Source organism: Filicampus tigris, chromosome 6 (genome assembly GCF_054856515.1).
Source record: "Filicampus tigris isolate MCC_2025a chromosome 6, RoL_Ftig_1.0, whole genome shotgun sequence".
NCBI classification, from domain to species: domain Eukaryota; kingdom Metazoa; phylum Chordata; class Actinopteri; order Syngnathiformes; family Syngnathidae; genus Filicampus; species Filicampus tigris.
Window position 1 is genome coordinate 8,032,194 of NC_141222.1, and position 21,515 is coordinate 8,053,708.

The window sequence follows — 21,515 nt, forward strand, 5'->3', positions numbered from 1 at the left end:
CCTTGTGACAAGCTATTTTAGAGACCAACGACGCCCCCTGGTGTCTGCTCCTTTTTCTCAACATCCATTTTTGACCACTAATTCAGTTCAGGGTCACGGATGAGCTGTGGCTTTAAATTTACATTATCCACTTACATTATCCAAATCTGTCTCTGTTTAAGTACAGTCCTGGTTAAGATAGCATCAAATAAAAACACTGAAATGTTTCAGACATACTGACATATTTGACCCATACCATGTGGCCCTCATGTTAAGTTGAGTAAACATGTCATGGGTGCATGCACATGATGATAAATGGGGATACAATTTGGAACATACCTCTATCCTTATTAGTACTGGAAAAGATAAACTAGTTCGACTCATATAGACACATATAATGCACTGAACAGACAAAGAGAAGAGAGATGATGCTTAATGATGGTCCATGTCACCATACGGTATAGTCACGGAAAGTGAACCAAACAATTTCATGTACCTATAATTTACAGTGATGTGTACTTGTACGCCGTGCTACTGTAGAATTTGGCTGGATCTTGAGGCAGCTTTGTATCCATTACAATGTAGCAAATTGTGAAGGTCCGTCAGTCTGTGACTGTCGGATGCCCGTAATCGTCACTAACCGGGTCAAGTACGATTGGACTCCTCGGTCCATCACTGACGTAATCCGCCAATGAACTAAGGAGAAGAAGTCGTAGAAGGAGAACAAAACATCCATTTGTAGACAGGAGGAGACGTGCAAGCTAAGGTCATAACTTCGAGCCGCGTCCTGGTAGTGTCGTAAGCAGACACGGTATTTGTTCATTCATTTCCACCATGCTATCGTCCAATTTTGCGTGCATTGCTAAAACCACAGGTCAGTACTATTAAAATCTAATAAACATGACTTACATTTATGTGTTTCCCACGTCTGCTTGTTCGTTGAGGTGCTCGTTTCCGCAGCCATTTATTATTTGTTGCCGAGGGGGCGTGGGTAGAATCTAGAGAGGTCGGGCTCTGTCTTCGTGCTGCAGGGCCATACACCCCTTGTATATGACCCTACCCCTAAAGATTACGGAAAATTGGGACACATCTCGGTTCTCGTGAATGCGCACTTCTAGGGGGAAGGGACAAGACGAGACGTAAGGGGTGGTATTGGGATTGAGTCTTGGATTGGATTCTACCCTTGCTTGGCCACAATGCAGATTGGGACTCTGGTTAAAGTAAGACATTTTAAACTTTAAAGTAAAGCTTCTCAGGTGTTTCAGGAGTTAAAACAGAGGCAGGCAGCCACCAGTGAGCTCCTGCTATACTTAACAGTTCAATACATTGGCAAATACAGTAAGTGTATGTGTGTGTAAAGCTCTTTGGCTAGCCACCGTATGATGTAGCTAGAGTGATAGATGGCACTACATTTACCATTTTAATCAAATTTGAATTTTCATCTGTTGGATTATGACCTATTTTGGGGGGGGATGGGGTGGGGGGCACTGACGGATTGACGATAGACGGACTGTCGGAGCAGTGAAATTTACTGACAGAAGCGATGGCGGAAGTGCGATTAAAACGTGCTGACGATTACAGTTTGGTTCGAATTGAAATAATGATGGACTGACAATGACGGATGGGTGCCCAGGCCGCTGACAAATGATGGACTGACAGAATTTTGTAAATTGCCCACCTCTGAAAATAACAGTAAGATACTGGCAGCCGGGTTGTCAGTTTGTCCCTGTTATTTTACAGCCCCCCAGCTGTTCTCAACTTTACTGTATGTTACTGTTGCTACTGATTTCACTGAATTACTGCATCTTTCTGCATTTTCTGTCATTATTGTAAAATACTGGCAGCAGCATTGACAGTATTTTACTGTTACTTTACATTTTGTTGTTTTGTACTTGTGAGCATTCTATCCATTCATCCATCCATCCATCCATTATCTATACCGTTATCCTCACAAAGGTCGCGGGATTGCTGGAGCCTATCCCAGCACAATGGGCAGTAGGCGGGGGACACCCCGAATCAGTTGCCAGCCAATCGCAGGGCACAAAGAGACAAACAAACATTCGCACACACAATCCAAGAGTGTCCAATCAACCTACCATGCATGTTTTTGGAATGTGGGAGGAAACCGGAGTACCCGGAGAAAACCCACGCAGGCATGGGCAGAACATGCAAACTCCACACAGGAAGGCCGGGGCCGGATTCGAACCCACGACCTCTGCACTGTGAGCTAACTTAGTCGACCACCGTGCCGCCCGTGACCATTTTACTTTTACTTTTTCTAATTTGATTATCCTAATTAATTACTCTTAAACAGTCTGAAATAATTAATTTTAATTAAATTAACTAAACAATTTTAATTTAACATCATTGATAGATAGTTATTTAATGCATTATGAACCCCACTGTTTTCTGGTCACCTCTGTGTGATTAACGTCATCATAGCAAGCCCACCATTTCTTTTGGAAAAGTATTTAACATATTAAATGAAAATACAGTAGTCCAAGCAAATATCATCCGTTGTTTTATTTCTCTTTAAAGAACTTGAGCATGAACTTTCAAAGACAACGAGATGATTTTATTCTATGTCACAGCAATATGAGATCTCAATAATTTAACTTCATTTGATTAACTTTCTGCAATGTCAAAGATAACAATCTGAATGAACTCCCATACCTTGGCGCACGGGTCTGGGTAATTGAGATCAAGGACATTAAATGCTTTCAAACACCTATCAACTGCACACAAAAGAATTGGGTGCTCCAAGGGTGCCCCCAAGCATAAAAATGTTGTACTTTCGCTTTGGTTGCTGTGGCCAGGTACTGTACCAGTTTTTTTTCCAGGCTTTAGAAGGAAACAAGTAAAGAAAAAGACTATCACAGATTTCCGTGTTGAACATTTTCAATTTTTAAACTTAAAAAAAGATGAAATACCAGATCTATAACTGACGAGTTGTAATGACAATTATAATAAAAATAATAACAATTCAACAAATATGTCAGTATTTTTTCATTTGAGTCACACTGTAATCTTGTACATTTACTACGTTTTATAAAGTTCCAATACTTAGCATGAGTATAATAACTAAATACATATACAATACAAAAATAAATTACCGGTAAATGGAAAAAAAAAATCTATGAGCTCTAAATGCATCGCAATGCATTGTATTTACAACTTGTGAATGGGCTATTTTTGTGTGAAATACGAGAATTAACCCCCCCAAAAAGTTTCCACTATAGCAATGATATGCAATGTGGCCCCCTGAACAGAGTGTGGAAATTCAGTGGCTCTCTCCATCAAACTTGCCCACTTGGTATAAGCATCCAGATGTTGGGAATGTATGAACATGAGGGATGAGGGACTCAAAACAGAGCTCAAATGTTGCACTCAGTTCCAGGCATATGTGTAATGTGCATACCTGCTGAGAGCAAACTATGTTACCCAGAACATTTCCCATCTTCTCCTTCTTGGTCATGTGTATGATCTTGGCAGAGAACTCTGTGTTACAGTTTTGAGTGAATTAATCCAGTACGCTCAGGATGTAACACAAAGAAATCCTTAGAAATCTAGAGGCAGGAAGGACAAAGACACGGAAAAATGTGTAAGGAACAGCAAAATTGATTTACTTAGTCAACCTTGTTATGTAAAATGTAAGCTCGATCACCATGCATGGAGTGTCCACTCGATGCAAGAATTATGGCTTGGATTTTTTTTGCCACTAAATTACCACCATTTACAAGGCTTGCTCTGTAGTTACTGTGCATTTCATTCTAAGTAGAATACATAAACAATGGAAAACACACAAGCACACATAGAAATCAGCCGTAGTCATAAAATGATGATGATGGCAAAAATACTAAAACCATTGTACTGCTTGTACAGTGCCATCTTCAAAGGCTGGAAGTAATGTACATATTTTGTTTGTGTGGAACATTTTCTCACCGCCTGTTTGTTTTTTTTAATCCAAATTAGCATGCAAACTTTTGTTCACACATTTCTGGTACGGTTGCCGCATCCTACAGACTCACCAACATCCTCAATCCAGGATCAAAGTCTCTGCCATCAGAATTTGAATGTGAATGAAAATAGTGCAATACATAGCTTTCAAAAGAAGAGATCCATTCAGTCAAATTCCATGAAAACAAAGTCACAAAGTCGTTCATCCTTTGCGAAGGAATACAAACATAATTTAGGGCAACAAGTGGCCATTTCTCACTAGCTTTGAGCAGGCCATTGCACTTACAATAACACACCCAAATAATAAATTGCCAAAGTCACTCTTGTGCATACCAGGGATTATTGCAAACTATAACTCACTTTACCATCTTTGACGCATGCGGCCCTGCGACTGACTATTGGTCACTTGTATTGCCAAATATTATTGTAAGTCTACACTGTAACTAAACTTGGCATTCTCGAACAAAAATGACAAAAATGAGCACAGTGGTCCCTTATCTGAAATTTTATAGGTGCAAGTAGAATTAGGGGCGCAAACTATGAATTCATTTGAAAAGTAAACATTCATCACACATTTTTTGATGATTTTACTGATAAATGGGCTTAAGTGTGGAGCAGAAGTTTCTCATCAACAAAAAATATTCAAGAATAGTCATTGTGAAAAAAAAACAGTTTATACTGTATGATTGATAGTTGTTTAAAAAAATGCTACTGTGAGGTTTTTTTTAACAGGAATTTGTCAGAGATGGGCATTCCGTCCCCATCCCAGACAGATGCCCATTTTAGGGATGGAGGACAGACGACGAGAAGTTTTTATTTATAAAGGATGGAGTAAGCAAGGACGGAATTGGGTTTTCATCGGTCCATGTAATCGTCCTTAACCGGGACAAATACAGGCTTACGTGTTTTTGGGTTCTTTTAAAAAGAAAGACCACTGTTCTCTTCTGCGATACTCCAGAGCCGCCTTGATTAACTGCCCGCAACAACACTGTAGTTTCCTTTTTTTTCTTTTTCAAGGGCGTTTCCTGCAGTAACATTGCACTCACATACATAGTCTGCCCTCTAGTGGTTCAACACATGTAATACCATAAATGATGCCATAGGATGCTATTTTTCACTAACAATTGACAGAAACACGCCCAGCCTGTCTTGCGTGTGTAATCCGGGATAGGTACTATGCATGGGGCGTAGGAAAAAGGTGGATTGCAAATTTGTTTTGTTAAATAACTGTTAACATTTAGTACATACCTTATCCCTTTGCATGTGAAGTATGGCCGGAGGATGGACCGGCAAAATAGGGTAAAGTACCCATCTCTGCAATTTGTTACAGTCTACCCAGTGTTTCATGCGGGATTTAATATGCCTGTTACTGTACAAAATGTTACGTACTAAAAAATAAATAAATAAATAAATAATGACTGAATGCATTGTATGTCCGCTGATAGTGTAGTGGTACACACGCCTGAGTTGTGTGCGGGCAGCGTGGAATCGATTCCCGCTCAGTGACAGTGTCTATGTGTGCCCTGCGACTGGCTGGCGACCAGTTCGGGGTGTAGTCTGCCTTCGCCCATTGACGGCTGGGATAGGCTCCAGCAACTCCCCGCGACCCTATATAGGATAAGCGGTTTGGAAGATGACATAACATGACATGAATGTATTGTCACACCACTACTACAAAATGACATACATTTATGTTTTTGTCATAATTATTTATAATTTGGATCGTTAGAAAAATATCTGGTCACTATGGTGACAAATGGTTTGTACATTTTTGAAAAATTATACTGTATAATAACCAGACATTTTGGGAGGGGCAAACAAACAAACTGAGGCCAGTCGATTTGCTCATGCTCAGTAGTGCACTACAATTTCACAATATGAACAAAAATGGAATTAAGACATCATTAAGGGGTTAGTACCCAAAGGATATACCTCATGCCTATGATAGAGTCCTCCAATAAACCTGTACCAAATTGCAGTTACAAACAAAACAAAATAGTACTTTGGAGAGTGCAATAGACCTGTGTTGTGGATCTAAGAAATGGTAGTAAAAGGGAATAGAAGTCCCTTTGTCCACTGGATGTTTGCATTCAAAGAGAATGTCAGCTAAGTTAATCGAATGAAATTCATTTGTTGATCTATAACAACTCTTAACTCTTGTTAACATTTATGATACAAAGACATTGATTTTCAAAAGCTCTGTGGTCATAAATGCTGGAGGGTTTGTAAAAAGAGCAGAACAAGTCAATAAACAACCAATGTAGATGAAAACACGCAAGCCTCACACGCTGGGCTATCCAAGGCAAAAAACAAATAAAAACACTCACACACTAAAACATCACATAACATGATCAGTTTCGTTAGAGTTTTAAAATAAACCGTGTACGTTGTTGGATGAAAATTGGATACAGCTGTATAATGAAAAAAATAAACACTTTTTAACTATTTGAGTTCCTATTAGGGATTCACAGTAAGAGTGCAGTGTACCCAGATCAAGATAGGCGCATGTACAAAATGGATGGTTGTACCCTCAGCTCAAAGTGACTGTGTGTGTGATCAGTGTCTGTCCCAGACAGCTGCAGGGTGACTCCTGGGCCTTGGGGCTATTACTCAGGCTGATGGATGGAGGGACGGCAAGAGTGGTGGTGGTGAGAAAATGCAAAGGGCGGTAGGAAGGAAGCAGGGACAGATGGGGCTCAAAGGAAAGCAGGGACAGTAGATTAGGGCAGGATGAGAGACTGGTTGGTGTGAATGGACGAACAGGGGGCCTCAAGAGGCTGAGGTGTTAAAGTGTGTGGAGGAGAGTTGAAGAAAAAAGGTGGTAGAGTGATGGCAATCTGGGTGATGGGCTTGACAGCAGTGAATGGTACTGACATGAAATAGAAAAAAAAAGGTCGAAGAGAACCAAATGAAGCTGGCGTTATTTGAAGTGGTTGCTTTTCACAAAGGATAAGCATGATTTTTGTGTACCGTGCTATATTATATATATTTTCATATTTTGTTTTTAAGTTTAACCCATGTAGGCTTGCACAATACAGATTTTAGCATGCGTTGTAATTCATAGCTATGAAATTTCACACAAAAGTGCAACTGTTGCTGAACCTAACCCTTAATGCACAAATATTTTATATTATTAAATATATTATGTATTATATTACCGCTATTGTGTTATTAACATTATGACAACCTGGTGTGATTGAGAAAAAACTAGGGCAGATTCGGAATCAGCACAATTTTTTATTTATTTATTTATTTATTTTAGGAAAGTTTACTGACATCTCAGATTTTTTTAAGGGGGTGGTAAAAAAAATTGTTGACCAGTGTTATTGATTCATCAGTCGTTACAATCATGGGTAGGGCATCAAGATGGCGAAACAATATAAAGTACTTGGGGATACACATGAACTAGTCAATGAACTGGATGGGAGTATCAATATGTAAGTGTATACAAGGACGGAATAAGCAGACCATTTCCTAAAGAAAGTTCAGATCCTTCAATGTGTGGAGTAAAACGTTGGGAGATATTTTACTACTCAACAAATGCCTTTGATTCCGCTGTTGTCTGCAAGATATGACGACCACCAAATGAAAAAAGACATATTACGCATTTTTCATGTCTTAATAACATTTCTGTGGCAAGATTTTGTCAACGTTAAAGAATTTATTAAAAGTATCAAGAATTGTAGACATTTTGACTGCATTTATCATGCTACAGTGAAAAAAAGCTCTATTTGGGGGGCTGATCTGTATCATGGAGTGCGCCAGTCCTCATCATGTCATCTTCCAAACCGCTTATCCTATACAGGGTCGCGGGGAGTTGCTGGAGCCTATCCCAGCCGTCAATGGGCGAAGGCAGACTACACCCCGAACTGGTCGCCAGCCAGTCGCAGGGCACACATAGACACTGTCACTGAGCGGGAATCGATCCCACGCTGCCCACACACAACTCAGGCGTGTGTACCACTACACTATCAGGGACTCTTGCGCCAGTCCTCATCCTGTCCAAATTTTTTCTTGGCCAATGTCAAGCAGTCGTTAGCTTGACAACTAGTGAGTACTTTTTGCCTTATTCGGCAGCCAGCTGCATGCTTCTACTAGCTGAAGCTGAGCCCAGAGTTTGTAAAATCAGGCAAAAGCAATTGTGTATGCACATTGCCAAACACAAACGACCCAGTGCCCTCCACCTCGTCAACACCTTCATGGAACAATCAACTTGGAGCCAATTGTTTATTAGCAGCTAGGGTTGATATAATGCTGATTTAACCATATCTCTAACCCCCGTAGAGATTCAACTGCATCGTCACAAGTGTAGGTGTGACCATTTCCTCACTAAGTGGCCGAGTTACACTTGTCAAATAATGTAGCGGTGTGGTGCATGACGTCTCTAAACACATACTGCTTCCCCCCATGTAGACAACTCAGCCAAACATTATTATACGAATATTATCAGAAGCCATTGCCATTAGCTCGTGCAAATCTGTGATTAACTTGCAGCTCTGCTTGCCTTTTGGCGTTAGCATACAAGTCATTCGTGGCCAGGTTAAATTGTTATTGGTTATTTTCCCCCCGGAACTTCGGCTAGCCTAGCTGATCATAGGTCCATTTCACAAAGCAGGTATAGTGAAAACTCAAGAATCTGCTAACCCTGAAAAGAGGGAAATTCTGACTTTTCGGTTTCAAGAAGCAAGGTAACTCAAACCAGAGAGAGGTGATAACTCGAGACGGTTTCAGAGAGAGAGGTCCTGGTCAGTTACTGCAGTAACAGACTCTCTGAAACTAACCTGGTCGAGAGCAGGTTTATCTCAGTGAACCTCGAGTTTCACTCTGTCTCGATCTTCTTTCTGAGCCAGACACACACTCCTTTTCATTTCCTCATTCCTTCGGTTTGGCCAGGTGAGTTTTGTCGTAGTATAGTGCTGCCGTCTCTCTTTACAAAAAATCTGAGTCAGTATATCGTCGCTTTCCTGTGAAAAACACTTATCTCCAATTTTAGAAACGTTTTTAATTTTGACTTTAATGCGATGTCTTTAATGCGATGTCTTTAACATGGAAACATGATTCAGGTAAAAATAAGAAAATGAAAATAAAAAGGAGATAAGTGTTTTTCACATGACAACGACGATATGAGAAGTCCATTAGGCACAATATCACTGAAAAAAAGTTGAATTTTATTTGGTCAAGTGGTTGCATGAAATATAATCATCTGAATTAAGAAACATTTTAGCTAGACTATACATCTACTAGATAAATGTATCTGGATCCAGATGATTTTATTTTGTGCAACCACTTGTGCAACCACCAATAAAAACTCAGACTTAAGGATTAGACTCATAGTTTGATGAACCTGCTTTGTGAAATAGACCCCTGGTCATATGGTGGAGAAGCTCAGCATGGAGGAGGTTGTTATGTTAATTACCAGAGATGACCGGTCTGTCAGTCCTTCACTGATGGATGCTTGTTTTTCTGAGGATTGACGGGACACTTTTTTAAAATGACGAACTAAGCACTCACGGAAGTGAATTTTCATCTCTCAGAATAATCGTCAGGAACCGCGTTTGTCAGTGAGTCAGTCCATAACTGACAAACACCTGTTTTGCTGACGGTTTTATTTAGGGGGTGAAGGGACGGATTGACGGGTCAACGGACTTCTGACGGACTTAACTGACGGACCAACCAACTAACGATTACAATTCAGTTCAGCTTGAAAAATGACGGACGGGTACTCAGGCCGCTAACAGATGACAAATGACGGACCAAAAAAATGTTGTAAAATACCCACCTCTCTTGGCGGCACGGTGGGCGACTGGTTAGCTCGTCCGCCTCACAGTTCAGAGGTCGTGGGTTCGATCCCGGCCCCGGCCTCCCTGTGTGGAGTTTGCATGTTCTCCCTGTGCCTGCGTGGGTTTTCTCCGGGTACTCCGGTTTCCTCCCACATTCCAAAAAACATGCATGGTAAGTTGATTGGACTCTCTAAATTGCCCCTAGGTGTGATTGTGAGTGCGGATGTTTGTCTTTATGTGCCCTGCGATTGGCTGGCAACCAATTCAGGGTGTCCCCCGCCTACTGCCCGAAGACAGCTGGGATAGGCTCCAGCACGCCCCGCGACCCTTGTGAGGATAAGCGGTATAGATAATGGATGGATGGACCCACCTCTCTTAATTAGCCTCAACATTATGCACCAGTGGGTGAAGTGCAGATCGAGTCGCTCACCAACATACTTTCAAAATCAGGCACTTAAAAAGATTTACTTGGTTGTTCTAATTTTGTCTATCTATCTATCTGGCACCATGCATTCCATCTCTGAGCTAATACATGTGGCCTGAATTGTAAAGCTTATAGTGTATTTGTTATCAGTCATACTTAACTTGCTGTCATGTATTATAGGGACCATAGGCCGGCGAAGTGTAAAACATGTACACTGGGGAATCGGTACTTCTGCTTTGGCATCTTGCATAAATGCTGCTGATTTCCCTAAAGCTGGCTCCACTTAGGAGTGTTTGGTGTACTCATTATTTGTTGTGCAAAAATGTGTATTAATCATTTATGGTAATCTTTTCTTGTTTTATGAATGTGGAATGTTTGGGTGAGTGAAGTCTATTTTATCTTTTTCTCTAAGGGTTTCTTTTGAATGCACTACATTCATGTGATTAGTGTGGTATCTTGACTTACGGACGCTGCACTAATGTTCTTGTAATACAACATTCTGCCATGATTGTTTTGATTGTTACAGTATGTATTTGTGTATAGCCATACGCACGTACGCAGTAGTGAACATGCATGTGCATGTTATCTATTTTCACAGACGATGGTTGTCAACGGTTCCTTGGAAACAGTAGTAGGATCATTTTCCAAAACTTCGACTTAGACATGTTTTCAGGCTCTAACAAGTGGTTTTAATGTGAAAACATGCCAAAAACAATACCATTTACCATTTCAGTTGAAATGCTTACATTATGGGTTTCTCTTGTACCCTTTATTTTCCCACCTTTCAAGTGTTTTTACTGTAGCTGCAACTCCCGCCCTTGTAATTCTCTCATTATTTTTGTTAATAAATGGCAATTTAGACACAACAAAGAAAACAAACAAACATTTTTGATGACTTTATGTCTGTTCCAAAACTGCCATCATGAACTCTATTTTGGTGGCGCCCGGCTCAAAAACAGGCGCAAATTCATTTTCGTGTCGGGGCAAGTCTAGTTTGTGTTGCTCACGATGGATACATCACAGCGAGTACACAAGTTTGATTGTACGGTTCGTTTTGAACTGAGGCCAAGCTGCGGTGAAGAGCTTGGTCTTAGTCCAGACCCACTTTCTGAGTGGGTGTGGCTTGCCAGGCTAGGACAATCCCTCTGAATAATTGCAGAAATTAATTCATTGAATGAATTATTATCACTATCATCACTATCATCATAAAAAAAATGTGTACCAAGCACCCCTCAACCTCAAGGCAATGAGGCTTAACTATGGTGGGTGGGGGGTTTGTCACACATGGCCGCACGATAGGGGGTGGATGGCGATGTCCAAGTGCTCATCCAATGGCCAACCTATAACATCATCCGCAAACGGAGATCTTGTAATTCCTTGTAAGACCACATGCTGTGCCTTTTTCTGTGCTAAATTTATAGGGAAGTACAAGTTCTTGAGTGTTTTTGTCCATTGAAGAGTAATAGCCCTACATGTGGCACGCAACATTGGTGGCAGCGGTCGGACTTGTACCCTGGCATTTATATCTATTTTCTCTTCAGACAAAAACATTCAGGATAGTCTACTTACATTTTTGGGGGGGAGAAAACATGCAGATGTTTTTGGTGTTTGTTTATTTTTCCTGAACATTACAACAGGCACTGCATGGTTACTGGTTCCTTAGGACCTCATCCTGGCCGCAATCCTCACACTGTATAAAAGGCTGTCCTGATCAAATAAGAAAAAAAAAATGTAAAAGCTATTTCCACAGACATTTTTAAGCTATTTCAATTCAGCTAGTCAAAACCCAATAGTTTGCCTCACAACCATACAGCACAAAGTAGATGATATAAGATTTTTTTTTTTTTTTTGCAGTAGTTATTACCACCACTCTAAAAACTCCCAACAAGCAATCTGTGTATATCTCAGTTTGGCCCCTGGCTCTGATGTGCTCTGCCCGGGGTCTGTTTGGTTATGCAGTGATTGCCTCCTCCATTGGCCCTCCTCCCCCTGTGCCTCCGAGTCTCACAGCTTCAGCATACACAAAACTGCATTTTCCGAGTCTCCCCAGACAGTAGCCTGATCTGTGCGCTCATATTCATCTTAGCTGGAACTTTCTTCTCCATCTAATGCACTGGCCTTTTCCCCTCTGGGTTAGGTGAGGCTCCCTCCATCACGTTCCTCCCACATGCACTTTTTCTATCACTCTCTTGCTCTTAGAAACAATGAACGCTTTAGTCCAGTAAGGACAGTAGATATGTTTAAACAAATGTAATACGGTCTGTATTTGTACGTGAATAATGTGCAGTATGTGCTGTGAATGTATTGTATTTAAAAAAACACTAATTATGAGTACAGCAATAGATTGATAAAGTGTAGAAAGAGTAGATGTTTGGTATGTTTTTTTTCCACCCTGCAACCACACTAATCACCCATCAAAACCACATAAAAAAAAAACTGAAACTATTGTGTTATGTAGTGGGCATAATAATGTATGATTGATTTTTCGTGTTCATGAAAACCTTCTCTCTCAGGAATGTCCATACAATATCAGAGACAAAGAGAAAACAGTGTAACCCGACACCCTTGCCACAGTTATCACCGGAGGCTAATGGGTAGGCAAACCATGGCAGTATTCACCATTTAAGTCAGCATTAGGTGTGTGTGTGTGTGCGTGTGTGCATCTGTGTTTGTGAGAGACAGTCAGAGCGAGAGTGTTTGGCATTCAAAGAACCGACCAAAATATGAAACGCTTCAACTTCAAACTGCTATGGAGGATGCTCTCGCTTTCCTTTGGGCTTTTTTGGATGTTTGAGCATATCTTTGTTTATTCAAGCATTGTTGCATTCAAAGTTCACGACATTGAATTGGTTTTGCAGCAGTGTTCTGTGTAATTCAGTATATCCGTAAACCTCATAATCACTAAGATACAGCTTGCTTTTTCTACTGTATTAAAGCCTCAAAACTCTGGCAGTCAATTAGCAAACGCTGTGGGTGTCAATGGAGTGAGGAAAGTTTGCTTGCTGGTATTATAGCTAATTAGCCCAAACTCAATTCCCCCAAGACAGAGAGGGAAGCACCAATGTATTGTTGTGCTTTCAGTGCCATTCCAGGTGGTATCTCTTACGTTACGACACCATAATCCTCTTCTCTACATTTGCTTGGAAGAGTGGAGTTCATTTGTATGGTTCAGTTCAGACTTGGATGAGTTTGCTGAGAGTCTGCTAGAGTACGTTATCTGCCTCTTGGTTTATGCCTACCGGTGCTATCATGGTCTCTTTTAAGGTTTGTGAAGTGTACTAAATCATTCGTAAATTTATTCATTAATTGTTCCTGAAATAATCAGTCTGCTTTGTGCAGAAAAGCTGTAGTGCTATACTATACTGCACGATCATTCTTGTCAACGCGGTCATTCCATTGTAGGTCAAAATTGAACAACTGTTTTGTGATGGTTACGTATTGTATTTACAGTTTTGACTCACCAAGAAGTCAAAACCAATGCCACAGTAGCCAAAGAATACACAGTAAAAAGTGAATTAATCACTACCCCTTAGAAAGATAGATAGATGACTGGGTAGGAGATGGAATGGGCCCTAGTCAGGAGTCTCTGCCCTCAACTGAGGCATTAAACACTAATTGCTGTTGGGACAATGGACCTCCTGAAGTGCTCAGTATCAAGATCAGCCACCCGCTGCAAATGTTGTCCTGTCGCACTAGGGTGTGGTGAAGAGGATTATTGGCAAGTCACCCTTTAATGAATAAAATACAATTTATTCAGCTTTAAACATTTTGAGGGCACAACTTTGCCTCCAACATTAGAGACCGAGTTTGGGGAAGGCAGTATCTGCGACACCATTTCTCCGCAGTGTGAGTTAGGGCTGCAACAAATGACTATTTTAAGACTTTATTCATATGTTGATTATTTTGTTGATTAATTAATGAATCAGATAAAAAAAATGTCATTTCCATCCCTTTATTCCGAAACAGGACATTACAGAAAACGTGCAGACATAAACTATGATTTAGTTACTGGTTTGGTCTGGAACATGAGAAAACGGTGTACTTTCGCTGTATAGCCATCTCACCTTAAGTCAGCTGATTAAGGGTTGTCTTCACTCAAGATCATCTGTTGAAAATGGATGAATGGAGTTTGGTGTGGAAGATCACCTGACTTCATCCACATCAAACATAATGAATTGTGATGCAGATTGTGAGCCAGACCCTCTTGTACAACATCAGCGAGCTCACGAATGCTCTTCTGGAGATGCACAGCACTCCCCTTGTACAAGGTCTGTCAATACTCTCACAAGCAAAGTGGAATGTCCCACCACTTAATGAAAAATCTGCATTGCTTAAAGTGGAGGTCAACGCAAAAATGTTTTCTTCAAGAATATGTTGTCACTCAAGCCCACTAGTTGAAACAGGGCATTCTGATAAATATTGCATTTGTGGAATAAGTGTTAATCCACTCGTTTTTAGCCATCTCTGGCCATTTTGTCTTCTCAACGACTGAAAATGACATCACAACTGCTCAAAACGACCAATCACGGCTCAGATTCAGAAAACAGGTCAGCCGTGATTGGTCGTTGTGAGAAGTTGTGATGTCATTTTCAGTCGACAAAAGACAAGGTGGCCGCCCCCGCAGATGGCTAAAAACAAGTGCATTTTGCTACTTATCTTATATTACACAAATGCAAAATTAATCAGAATGCCGTGATTTAACTAGTGGGGCTGCTGGTAACATATTCTTGAAACAAATATGTTTGGGTTGACTTCTGTTTTAAATGAAGGCAAGACATTAAGTAGTCGCTTTGTTCAATGAGCAGAACATCTCATATATATTTCTATGTAACTTTACATTGCCCAACTTGTGATCAGGCTAATGTACACAGAACCGAGTTAATTGATAGGAAAAGAGCATTCGTATACGCTAAAAAGATTTGGGTTAAAAATAACCCAATTCTGGGTAAAAGAAAAAAGATCCACTAGGTGGTTCAATAAACCCTAACCCTAAACCAAGTGTCTGGGGTGTTTTTGCATCAAACAACCCCCCAGAAAATGGTAGTTTTGTACCAAACAAGCTCATAAATTGGGCTGTTTTGCACAAAACAATGCAAGAAAGTGGGTCAAAAACCCAATTAGTGGATTGGCCCAAGATTGTGTTATTTTTAACCCAACTGTTTTTAGAGTGTAAGAATATGTTTCTGATGGTTTGTAAGGCCATTAGTACAAGGCATCACATTCTCCCACTAGATTCTTGATGCTAGAGAGTTTAATCAGCTGTAACATTTCCCCTCTCAGGGTTGTGATGTATGGTGAGTCTGGGCAGTGCTAGTGCGGCAAATAATTCTTCCATTAGTGTCCTTGATTCTTTCATACTGCAGAAACAACTTTATGCAGTCTACAGGGGAAATTCTCACTAAGCAATATTAATATGAGTCAAAGGCCCTCTTCATCTCAAGTGCTTCCTTTTACTACATAGTCTACAACATAAATGATACTCCAGAGATGAGATTCTTCGATTCAGTTGCATGACGTTGTTGTATACAGGTGCACTACAATAGTTTGACTTTCATCCTTAATTGTATTGCAACCCACTAATACATAAATTATTGACACAAATAATACCAATAATACAAACAATGACAAGTACCAGGACAACATGATTAAGTTTGACAAGGTACTTTAATCGTTCAACAACAACAACAAAAAACAAAAATGCTCTTTAATTACACTGACTGATGCTACTGCTAATATGCAGGATGACGTCATGACAATGATCTCAAGAATTATTTGTAGATTTGTGTGAATACAGTGGCCCCTTGCATATTTATGGTTCGGCATTTGCTAATTCAACTCTTTGCATCTTTTTTTTAAACTGCTGTCTGTCCTCTGTTATGCGCTGAAATACTCACCAATTTGCAATTTACTTTAATGTAGCAAAAAAAGGCAAAATATAAATTTGTTGTTTTGATAGCAAAATACTGTTGTTATGTATGATATTTACTGTGTTGTAGTTACCCTACCTACTACTGTATACCTACTTTTGCACCCACCTGTATATATCAAACAATGTGTAAATACTTACATGGTGTCAGAAATGAGGACGTTTTCGCTGACTAATTACAAAGGTCGCAATTAAAACTAATGTAAATATATACCTTTTTTTTTATTACAAATACTACAAATAATAATGCGTTATACATCTGTGCAATTTACTTTTCATATTTTTGTCAAGTGCTTTCATTTGTATGTTGTGATTAGACTTTTGTCGCAGCTCTGTTTCAGTGGTGGCATCTCGCATTAACAGAGTCCCCCCGAGTCAGACGGTCCAGCTGAGGGCATGTACTCGTCGTACATGGCTGTCACCGCTGCATGTACATCCCCATCTCAAGACTTTTGAAGACTTGGAAACATTCTACACGGTCGGGGATAAATAAAAGACTTATTTAATCGATCTACAACCGTTTTGGTGAGTTTAAAGTTATCTTACCGTAACTTTCTTGTATGCTACATGTGTGAATGTTAGCTAAATGTTACCATCGTAGCTCGGTGGAAATTATGTGTACTAAGAGCACAATTAATTTTCTCCAAAAATGCAACTTATACTCCAGTGCGACTTATATATGTTCTTTTCTCCTTTATTATGCATTTTATGGCTGGTGCGACTTGTACTCCGGAAAATACGGTATATATATTTTTTATGAAACTGCACCGCTGATTGCGCAGGCATTATATAGGCATTTGGTCTTAGTGTAGTTGCCGTAGTTAGCGATCAAAGATGGTCGACCTTCTGCGCATGTGCGAGTTCATGCAGGGGTCACAGATCGTGTATTAACTCGAGATGAGATTGACACGAGACACTGAGATGTCTAAAAGATGTCTGGATTTAGCTGTTTAACTCATATTCCACAAACGCAATATTAATCAGTCCGCTGATAGTGTAGTGGTACACACGCCTGAGTTGTGTGCGGGCAGCGTGGGATCGATTCCCGCTCAGTGACAGTGTCTATGTGTGCCCTGCGACTGGCTGGCGACCAGTTCGGGGTGTAGTCTGCCTTCGCCCATTGACGGCTGGGATAGGCTCCAGCAACTCCCCGCGACCCTATATAGGATAAGCGGTTTGGAAGATGACATGACATGGCAATATTAATCACAATGCCGTGTTTTCACTAATGGACGCTCATAGAACATATTTTTGTAAAGGCATTTTTGGGGTTATCTTCCTTTTTAAAATAAAATTGTGACAAGGCATTGATGTCCATATATTATTTGCTTTGTAAGGTTATTTTGAAGCTGGTCTTCTCACCACATTGGTTGTGCGTTACTGTAATGCATAGCATAAACAACTGTCGCTGTGGTTGATTTGACTTCTTCCTGTAAAAGTCTCAAGAGGTGTTCTTGAGAAGTTACAGGAGGTCCTCAATGTATTCACACAAGTTAATTAAAGTGCAAATAGTTTTCTTTATAATATCTATATTCAGTCAGCTTTGGATTTCTGGCAACAAACAGCAAACACCTTGATGAAATCGGTAGGATGCTACTTTAAGTCAAAAGCCACTCATTTGGTATCATGAAGCTCTTCCACTTTAGGAAGAATACTAGGAATGATTGTACGAAGCTCTCTTAGTGGCACAAATGTACTATAAGGGCAAAAAGGACAAAGTATTAATTGAAATTAGAACTAAATGTCATTTTCCAATCAGTATGCTAACATTAATAAAAATAGTCAAAACATCTACTGCCTACCATGTAATTTGTGCCTTGGCAACGCTGTCAGTGTACCTTAGAAAGGAAAGCAATAGAGGTGGGAAGTTTGAAAGGGAGCCCAAACATGATGAACTGGGGCTGACACACTGCAGTTCTGGTTGGCTGGCTGAGATGAAGGAGGTTGATAAGGGATGGAGGGCACAATTTTATGAGTGGGAAGTAAAGAGCAACATATATCACATTCTATGACCATGACCACGCACACACCCACGCACACGCACACACTCACACACTTTTATATATACATATATATATATATATATATACATACACACACATATATATATATATATATATTTATATATATATAGATTTATATATATATATATATATATATATATATATATATATATATATATATGTGTATATGGGCGGCACGGTGGACGACTGGTTAGCACGTCCGCCTCAAAGTTCAGAGGTCGTGGGTTCAATCCCGGCTCCGGCCTCCCTGTGTGGAGTTTGCATGTTCTCCCCGTGCCTGCGTGGGTTTTCTCCGGGAACTCCGGTTTCCTCCCACATTCCAAAAACATGCATGGTAAGTTGATTGGACACTCTAAATTGCCCCTAGGTGTGATTGTGAGTGCGGATGTTTGTTTGTCTCTGTGTGCCCTGCGATTGGCTGGCAACCAATTCAGGGTGTCAATATATATATATATTGTCACGGGTGGAGCAGGAATTGGACCCAAAAGCAGACAGGAGACTAAAATGGAAAAGTAAAAATCTTTATATGCAGAAATTCAAAGTGAGTCAGAGCAGGGCATGGAAGGCAAAATGTTCTGACAACGTGTAAATGAGTAACTTCAGCTTATATCCAGAAAACACACGCCAAACGCCCTTTGTGACCAAATAAAGGACAAAGCGACTAGCAACATCAAGGAAGGAATGACCCAAACCCAGACACAGTATCATAACAGTACCCCCCAAGGGGCACCACCTGGTGCCTTTTCTGGCTTGTGAGAGAACTCACGGTAGAAGTCCCGGAGAAGGGAAGGAGTGAGGATTAGGGACCTAGAGATCCAAGACCGTTCCTGGGATTGTAACCTTCCCAGTCAACTAAATACTGAAAACTCAGACCACGGCGACGTACATCCAAAATCTTGCTAACATTGTATGTTGGGTGACCATCAATGTCTAGCGGCGGAGGAGGGTGCTTGGAAGGAGGACTGAGTGGGCAAGAGAAAAATGGGATGGACTTGGAGGGAGGCAGGGAGCTTTAGGTGGACGGCGGACGGGCTAATGACCCTCTCAATTTCAAAAGACCCAATGAACCTGGGGGCAAGCTTACGGGAATCAGTCTGTAGGGGAAGGTCACGGGCACACAGCCAAACCTTTTGTCCCAGCCTATAGTCTGGGGCAGGAGACCGATGTCAATTGGCCAGGTGACGTTTGCGCTGGGCTGTGCAGGACAGGGTGGCTCTGGCATGTCTCCATCGGCATGACATCGACGGAGGTGAGCATGAACAGAGGGAACAGCGACCCCTTGCTCCTGGGAAGGGAATAGTGGGGGATGATACCCATAAGTGACCATAAATGAAGACATGCCTGTGGATGAGGAAGTGAGGGAATGGTGGGCATACTAGACCCATGGAAGATGTAGGCTCAAGAAGGCCGGATGGCAGGCCAAGACACACCAAAGGGCGGACTCCAGGTCCTGATTGACTCTCTCTGACTGTCCATCTTGGGCGGGTGATAACCTGAAGATAGGCTAGAGAATGCTCCCCAGAACTCTGCAGTAAGCCTGCCATACCTGGGATGTGAACTGGGGACCCCGGTCAGAAACAATATCAATGGGGATGCCATGAAGATTGAAGATGTGGTTCACTAAGATGTCTGCAGTCTCAAGGGTGGAGGGAAGTTAGGGCAATGAAATGAAGCGAACCATCTTGGAGAATCGGTCAACCACGGTCAATATGACCGTGTTTCCATCGGAGGGTGGCAGACCAGGCACAAAATCGATCAGCAGGTGGGACCAGGGACGGCTGGGGATGGGTAGAGGTTGAAGGAGACCCATGGGGGGACGGTGAGAGGATTTCCCTCGAGAGCAGACGACACAAGCTGCAACAAGCTCCCTGACATCTTGGACCATTCGGGCCCACCAGAAGCGTTGCCGCAGGAACTGGAGAGTTCAATTCACCCCAGGATGACAAGCTAACTTGGAGGAGTGTCCCCATTGCAGGACTTGAGAGCGGACGGAATCTGGAATGAACAGCCGATCCATGGGGCCCGAGCCAGGACCTGGTTGCTGTCGTTGGGCCTCCACGACCGAGTGCTCAATGTCCGACACAGCCGCATCGATGAAGCAGGAAAGGGGCAGAATGGTCTCAGGATCTTGCCTGTCTGAAGGTGGATCATGCATACGAGAGAGAGCATTGGGTTTAACATTACAGTAGCCTGAACGGTAGGATATAGAGAAATTAAAGCGCCCTAGGAACAAGGCCCAACGAGCCTGCCGGGAATTCCGGCGCTTGGCAGATTGCAGATACGTGAGGTTCTTGTGATCTGTTAGTATCAGAAAGGGGACCTTAGCTCCCTCCAGCCACTCTGTGTCTCTACTCCTGAAGGGCAGACACCAGAGCCAACAATTCACAGTTACCAACATCATAGTTTATCTCGGTGAGGGACAACTAGCGTGAAAAGAATGGACAAGGATCAACCTTTTGATCTCTGGAACTTCTCTGGGAGAGTACAGCCCCAACCCCAAAGTTAGAAGCATCCACTTTGACGATGAAGTGGAGAGCAGGATCTGGATGGATGAGGGCTGGGGCAGAGGTGAACAGTTGTTTGAGGCGTTTGAATGCTGCATCAGCTTTGGGGTTCCATGCGAATGGAGAGGCTGTCGAGGTGAGTTGGGTGAGTGGTGCGGCGACCTTGCTGTCGTCACGGATGAACCTCCTGTAGAAGTTTGCAAAGCCCAGGAACTGTTGGAGCTGTTTGCGTGAAGAAGGGACTTTCCAATTTGACACTGCCTCAATCTTGGTAGGATCTGGCCTAACCTGACCCTGGCCAAGAATGTAGACGAGAAAACTAATAGAGGAGACCCCAAACTCACATTTGTCTGCTTTGACAAAGAGTTTGTTTTCAAGGAGGCGCTGAAAAACTAATCTAACACGCTGGTCATGTTCTTCTGGGGTTCAAGAGAGAAACCAATATGTCATCAAGATAAACATACACAAACTGGTTAAGCATATCTCATAGACTGTCATTAATGAGTGCTTGAAAAACGGCCAGAGCATTAGTGAGACCAAAAGGCATCACCAAATATTCAAAGTGGCCGAGGGCTGTCTTACAGGCTGTTTTCCACTCATCGCCCTCCCGGATTCGCACCAAATGATAAGCATTGCAAAGCTCTAGTTTGGTGAAAATAATGGCTTGATTGAGAGGCTCATAGGAGGGGTCAATGAGCGGAAGCGGGTGCTTCTTCTTAATGGTGATGCCATTTAAGTTTTTAAAGTCGATGCATGGTCGTAGGCTCTTTTTTGTTCCCGACCCAAGGGGAGAGAAGGAGGGGCGGATAATACCGGCAGCCAAGGACTCACTGATGTACTTCAACATGGCCTCCGTCTCGGGGCATGACAAATTGTGAAGTCTACTAGAACGTAGGGAGATCCGGGGGAGTAAGTCAATGG